Here is an 8,074-nt window from a genome sequence, read left to right on the forward strand (position 1 = left end):
CCCCACACGGTGACGGGATGCGGGTCTGTGTCTGTGATTCCCCCACACGGTGACGGGACGCGGGTCTGAGTCTATGATTCCCCCACACGGTGACGGGATGCGGGTCTGTGATTCCGCCACACGTTGACGGGACGCGGGTCTGTGTCTGTGATTCCTCCACACGGAGACGGGACGCGGGTCTGTGTCTGTGATTCCCCCACACGGTGACGGGACGCGGGTCTGTGTCTGTGATTCCACCACACGGTGACGGGACGGGTGTCTGTGATTCCCCCACACGGTGACGGGACGCGGGTCTGTGATTACTCTAAACGGAGACGGGAACTGGGTCTGTTTCTGTGATTCCCCCACACGGTGACGGGACGCGGGTCTGTGATTCCCCCACACGGTGACGGGACGCGGGTCTGTGATTCCCCCACATGGTGACGGGACGCGGGTCTGTGTCTGTGATTCCCCCACACGGTGACGGGACGCGGGTCTGTGTCTGTGATTCCGCCACACGGTGCCGGTACGCGGGTCTGTGACTGTGTTTCCCCCACATGGTGACGGTACGCGGGTCTGTGATTACCCCACACGGTGACGGGACGCGGGTCTGTGTCTGTGATTCCCCCACACGGTGACGGGACGCGAGTCTATGATTCCCCCACACGGTGACGGGACACGGATCTGTGTCTGTGATTCCCCCACCGGTGACGGGACGCGGGTCTGAGATTCCCCCACACGGTGAAGGGACGCGGGTCTGTGATTCCCCCACATGGTGACGGGACGCGGGTCTGTGTCTGTGATTCCCCCACACGGTGACGGGACGCGGGTCTGTGTCTGTGATTCCGCCACACGGTGCCGGTACGCGGGTCTGTGACTGTGTTTCCCCCACATGGTGACGGTACGCGGGTCTGTGATTACCCCACACGGTGACGGGACGCGGGTCTGTGTCTGTGATTCCCCCACACGGTGACGGGACGCGAGTCTATGATTCCCCCACACGGTGACGGGACACGGATCTGTGTCTGTGATTCCCCCACCGGTGACGGGACGCGGGTCTGAGATTCCCCCACACGGTGACGGGACGCGGGTCTGTGATTCCCCCACACGGTGACGGGACGCGGGTCTGTGTCTGTGATTCCACCACACGGTGACGGGACGCGGGTCTGTGTCTGTGATTCACCCACAGAGTGACGGGATGCGGGTCTGTGATTCCCCCACACGGTGACGGGACGCGGGTCTGTGTCTGTGATTCACCCACACGGTGACGGGACGCGGGTCTGTGTCTGTGATTCCACCACCGGTGACGGGACGCGGGTCTGTGTCTGTGATTGTCCCACACGGTGATGGGACGCGGGTCTGTGTCTGTGATTCCCCCACACGGTGACGGGACGCGGGTCTGTGTCTGTCATTCCCCCACACGGTGACGGGACGCGGGTCTGTGATTCCCCCACATGGTGACGGGACGCGGGTCTGTGATTCCCCCACACGGTGACGGGACGCGGGTCTGTGTCTGTGATTCCACCACACGGTGACGGGACGGGGGTCTGTGATTCCCCGACACGGTGACGGGACGCGGGTCTGTGTCTGTCATTCCCCCACACGGAGACGGGACGCGGGTCTGTGTCTGTGATTCCCCCACACGGTGACGGGACGCGGGTCTGTGATTCCCCCACACGGTGACGGGACGCGGGTCTGTGATTCCCCCACACGGTGACGGGACGCGGGTCTGTGATTCCCCCACACGGTGACGGGACGCGGGTCTGTGTCTGTGATTCCCCCACACGGTGCCGGTACGCGGGTCTGTGACTGTGTTTCCCCCACACAGTGACGGTACGCGGGTTTGTGATTACCCCACACGGTGACGGGACGCGGGTCTGTGTCTGTGATTCCCCCACACGGTGACGGGACGCGGGTCTATGATTCCCCCACACGGTGACGGGACACGGATCTGTGTCTGTGATTCCCCCACCGGTGTCGGGACGCGGGTCTGTGATTCCCCCACACGGTGACGGGACGCGGGTCTGTGATTCCCCCACACGGTGACGGGACGCGGGTCTGTGTCTGTGATTCCACCACACGGTGACGGGACGCGGGTCTGTGTCTGTGATTCCCCCACAGAGTGACGGGATGCGGGTCTGTGATTCCCCCACACGGTGACGGGACGCGGGTCTGTGTCTGTGATTTACCCACACAGTGACGGGACGCGGGTCTGTGTCTGTGATTCCCCCACCGGTGACGGGACGCGGGTCTGTGTCTGTGATTGCCCCACACGGTGACGGGACGCGGGTCTGTGTCTGTGATTCCCCCACACCGTGACGGGACGCGGGTCTGTGTCTGTCATTCCCCCACACGGTGACGGGACGCGGGTCTGTGTCTGTCATTCCCCCACACGGTGACAGGACGCGGGTCTGTGTCTGTGATTCCCCCACACGGTGACGGGGCGCGGGTCTGTGATTCCGCCACACGTTGACGGGACGCAGGTCTGTGTCTGTGATTCCCCCATACGGTGACGGGACGCGGGTCTGTGTCTGTGATTCCCCCACACGGTGACGGGACGCGGGTCTGTGTCTGTGATTCCACCACACGGTGACGGGACGGGGGTCTGTGATTCCCCGACACGGTGACGGGACGCGGGTCTGTGTCTGTTATTCCCCCACACGGTGACGGGACGCGGGTCTGTGATTACTCTAAATGGAGACGGGAACTGGGTCTGTTTCTGTGATTCCCCCGCACGGTGACGGGACGCGGGTCTGTGATTCCCCCACACGGTGACGGGACGCGGGTCTGTGATTCCCCCACACGGTGACGGGACGCGGGTCTGTGTCTGTGATTCCCCCACACGGTGCCGGTACGCCGGTCTGTGACTGTGTTTCCCCCACACGGTGACGGTACGCGGGTCTGTGATTACCCCACACGGTGACGGGACGCGGGTCTGTGTCTGTGATTCCCCCACACGGTGACGGGACGCGGGTCTATGATTCCCCCACACGGTGACGGGACACGGATCTGTGTGTGTGATTCCCCCACCGGTGACGGGACGCGGGTCTGTGATTCCCCCACACGGTGACGGGACGCGGGTCTGTGATTCCCCCACACGGTGACGGGACGCGGGTCTGTGTCTGTGATTCCACCACACGGTGACGGGACGCGGGTCTGTGTCTGTGATTCCCCCACAGAGTGACGGGATGCGGGTCTGTGATTCCCCCAAACGGTGACGGGACGCGGATCTGTGTCTGTGATTCACCCACACGGTGACGGGACGCGGGTCTGTGTCTGTGATTCCCCCACCGGTGACGGGACGCGGGTCTGTGATTCCCCCACACGGTGACGGGACGCGGGTCTGTGATTCCCCCACACGGTGACGGGACGCGGGTCTGTGTCTGTGATTCCACCACACGGTGACGGGACGCGGGTCTGTGTCTGTGATTCACCCACAGAGTGACGGGATGCGGGTCTGTGATTCCCCCACACGGTGACGGGACGCGGGTCTGTGTCTGTGATTCACCCACACGGTGACGGGACGCGGGTCTGTGTCTGTGATTCCACCACCGGTGACGGGACGCGGGTCTGTGTCTGTGATTGCCCCACACGGTGATGGGACGCGGGTCTGTGTCTGTGATTCCCCCACACGGTGACGGGACGCGGGTCTGTGTCTTCATTCCCCCACACGGTGACGGGACGCGGGTCTGTGATTCGCCCACATGGTGACGGGACGCGGGTCTGTGATTCGCCCACACGGTGACGGGACGCGGGTCTGTGTCTGTGATTCCCCCACACGGTGACAGGACGTGGGTCTGTGTCTGTGATTCCCCCACACGGTGACGGGACGCGGGTCTGTGATTCCCCCACACGGTGACGGGACGCGGGTCTGAGTCTGTGATTCCCGCACACGGTGATGGGACGCGGGTCTGTGATTCCCCCACACGGTGACAGGACGCGGGACTGTGATTCCCCCACACGGTGACTGGACGGGGGTCTGTGATTCCCCCACACGGTGACGGGACGCGGGTCTGTGATTCCCCCACACGGTGACGGGATGCAGGTCTGTGTCTGTGATTCCCCCACACGGTGACGGGATGCGGGTCTGTGTCTGTGATTCCCCCACACGGTGACCTGACGCGGGTCTGTGATTCACCCACACGGTGACGGGTAGAGGGTCAGTGATTCCCCCACACGGTGACGGGACACGGGTCTGTGATTCCCCCACACGGTGACGGGACGCGGGTCTATGTCTGTGATTCCCCCACACCGTGACGGGACGCGGGTCTGTGTCTGTGATTCGCCCAAACGGTGACGGGACGCGGGTCTGTGTCTGTGATTCCCCCACTCGGTGACGGGACGTGGGTCTGTGTCTGTGATTCCACCACACGGTGACGGGACGCGGGTCTGTAATTCCCCCACACGGTGACGGGACGCGGGTCTGTTTCTGTGATTCCCGCACACAGTGACGGGACGTGGGTCTGTGTCTGTGATTCCACCACACGGTGACGGGACGCGGGTCTGTAATTCCCCCACACGGTGACGGGACGCGGGTCTGTGTCTGTGAATCCCGCACACGGTGACAGGACGCGGGTCTGTGTCTGTGATTCACCCACACGGTGAAGGGACGCGGGTCTGTGTCTGTGAATCCCCCACACGGTGCCGGGACGCGGGTCTGTGTCTGTGATTCCCGCAAACGGTGACGGGACGTGGGTCAGTGTCTGTGATTCCCCCACACGGTGATGGGACGCGGGTCTGTGATTCCCTCACATGGTGACGGGACACGGGTCTGTCTTTGATTCCCCCACACGGTGATGGGACGCGGGTCTGTGTCTTTGATTCCCCCACACGGTGACGGGACGCGGGTCTGTGTCTGTGATTCCCCCACACGGTGACGGGACGCGGGTCTATGATTCCCCCACACGGTGACGGGACGCGGGTCTGTGATTCCCCCACACGGTGAAGGGACGCGTGTCTGTGTCTGTGATTCCCCCACACGGTGACGGGTCGAGGGTCTGTGATTCCCCCACACGGTGAAGGGACGCGTGTCTGTGTCTGTGATTCCCCCACACGGTGAAGGGACGCGGGTCTATGATTCCCCCACACGGTGACGGGACGCGTGTCTGTGTCTTTGATTCCCCCACACGGTGACGCGACGCGGGTCTGTGATTCCCCTACACGGTGATGGGACGCGGGTCTGTGTCGGTGATTCCCCCACACGGTGACGGGACGCGGGTCTGTGTCTGTGATTCCCCCACACGGTGACGGGACGCGGGTCTATGATTCCCCCACACGGTGACGGGACGCGGGTCTGTGATTCCCCCACACGGTGACGGGACGCGTGTCTGTGTCTTTGATTCCCCCACACGGTGACGGGACGCGGGTCTGTGTCTGTGATTCCCCCACACGGTGACGGGGCGCGGGTCTGTGTCTGTGATTCCCCCACACGGTGACGGGACGCGGGTCTGTGTCTGTGATTCCCCCACACGGTGACGGGACGCGGGTCTGTGTCTGTGATTCCCCCACACGGAGACGGGACGCGGGTCTGTGTCTGTGATTCCCCCACACGGTGACGGGACGCGGGTCTGTGTCTGTGATTCCCCCACAGGGTGACGGGATGCGGGTCTGTGTCTGTGATTCCCCCACACGGTGACGAGATGCGGGTCTGTGTCTGTGATTCCACCAGACGGTGACGGGACGCGGGTCTGTGAATCCCCCACACGGTGACGGGACGCGGGTCTGTGTCTGTGATTCCCCCACACGGTGACGGGACGCGGGTCTGTGTCTGTGATTCCCCTACACGGTGACGGTACGCGGGTCTATGATTCCCCCACACGGTGACGGGACGCGGGTCTGTGATTCCCCCACACGGTGACGGGACGCGGGTCTGTGTCTTTGATTCCCCCACACGGAGACGGGACGCGGGTCTGTGTCTGTGATTCCCCCACAGGGTGACGGGATGCGGGTCTGTGTCTGTGATTCCCCCACACGGTGACGAGATGCGGGTCTGTGTCTGTGATTCCACCAGACGGTGACGGGATGCGGGTCTGTGATTCCCCCACACGGTGACGGGACACGGGTCTGTGTCTGTGAGTCCCCCACACGGTGACGGGACGCGGGTCTGTGTCTGTGATTCCCCCACACGGTGACGGGACACGGGTCTGTGTCTTGATTCCCCCACACGGTGATGGGACGCGGGTCTGTGTCTGTGATTCCCCTACATGGTGACGGGACGCGGGTCTGTGTCTGCGATTCCCCCACACGGTGACGGGACGCGGGTCGGTGTCTTTGATTCCCCCACACGGTGACGGGACGCGTGTCTGTGTCTGTGATTCCCCCACACGGTGATGGGACGCGGGTCTGTGACTTTGATTCCCCCACACGGTGACGGGACGCGGGTCTGTGATTCCCCCACACGGTGACGGGACGCGGGTCTGCGATTCCCCCACACGGTGACGGGACGCGGGTCTGTGTCTGTGATTCCCCCACACGGCGATGGGACGCGGGTCTGTGGTTCCCCCACACGGTGACGGGACGCGGGTCTGTGATTCACCCACACAGTGATGGGACGCGGGTCTGTGTCTGTGATTCCCCTACACGGTGACGGGACGCGGGTCTGTGATTCCCCCACATGGTGACGGGACGTGGGTCTGTGTCTGTGATTCCCCCACACGGTGACGGGACGCGGGTCTGTGTCTGTGATTCCCCCACACGGTGACGTGACGCGGGTCTGTGATTCCCCCTCAAGGTGACGGGACACGGGTCTGTGTCTGTGATTCCCCCACACGGTGACGGGACGCTGGTCTGTGATTCCCCCACACGGTGATGGGACGCGGGTCTGTGATTCCCCCACACGGTGACGGGACGTGGGTCTGTGATTCCCCCACAATGTGACGGGACGCGGGTCTGTGTCTGTGATTCCCCCCACACGGTGACGGGACGCTGGTCTGTGTCCGTGATTCCCCCACATGGTGATTGGAGGCAGGTCTGTGTCTGTGATTCCCCAACACGGTGACGGGACGCGGGTCTGTGTCTGTGAGTTCCCCACACGGTGACTGGACGCGTGTCTGTGTCTTTGATTCCCCCACACGGAGACGGGACGCGGGTCTGTGATTCCCCCACACGGTGAAGGGACGCGGGTCTGTGTCTGTGATTCCCCCACACGGTGACGGGACGTGGGTCTGTGTCTGCGATTCCCCCACACGGTGACGGGATGCAGGTCTGTGTCTGTGATTCCCCCACACGGTGACGGGACGCGGGTCTGTGTCTGTGATTCCCCCACACGGTGACCTGACGCGGGTCTGTGATTCCCCCACACGGTGACGGGTAGAGGGTCAGTGATTCCCCCACACGGTGACGGGACACGGGTCTGTGATTCCCCCACACGGTGACGGGACGCGGGTCTATGTCTGTGATTCCCCCACACGGTGACGGGACGCGGGTCTGTGTCTGTGATTCGCCCAAACGGTGACGGGACGCGGGTCTGTGTCTGTGATTCCCCCACTCGGTGACGGGACGTGGGTCTGTGTCTGTGATTCCACCACACGGTGACGGGACGCGGGTCTGTAATTCCCCCACACGGTGACGGGACGCGGGTCTGTGTCTGTGATTCCCGCACACGATGACGGGACGTGGGTCTGTGTCTGTGATTCCACCACACGGTGACGGGACGCGGGTCTGTAATTCCCCCACACGGTGACGGGACGCGGGTCTGTGTCTGTGATTCCCGCACACGGTGACAGGACGCGGGTCTGTGTCTGTGATTCACCCACACGGTGAAGGGACGCGGGTCTGTGATTCCCCCACACGGTGACGGGACGCGGGTCTGTGTCTGTGAATCCCCCACACGGTGCCGGGACGCGGGTCTGTGTCTGTGATTCCCGCAAACGGTGACGGGACGTGGGTCAGTGTCTGTGATTCCCCCACATGGTGACGGGACACGGGTCTGTCTTTGATTCCCCCACACGGTGATGGGACGCGGGTCTGTGTCTTTGATTCCCCCACACGGTGACGGGACGCGGGTCTATGATTCCCCCACACGGTGACGCGACGCGGGTCTGTGTGATTCCCCTACACGGTGACGGGACGCGGGTCTGTGTCGGTGATTCCCCCA

The sequence above is a fragment of the Cetorhinus maximus genome, unplaced genomic scaffold (assembly GCF_964194155.1).
Source record: "Cetorhinus maximus unplaced genomic scaffold, sCetMax3.hap1.1 HAP1_SCAFFOLD_1210, whole genome shotgun sequence".
Taxonomy (NCBI): Eukaryota; Metazoa; Chordata; class Chondrichthyes; order Lamniformes; family Cetorhinidae; genus Cetorhinus; species Cetorhinus maximus.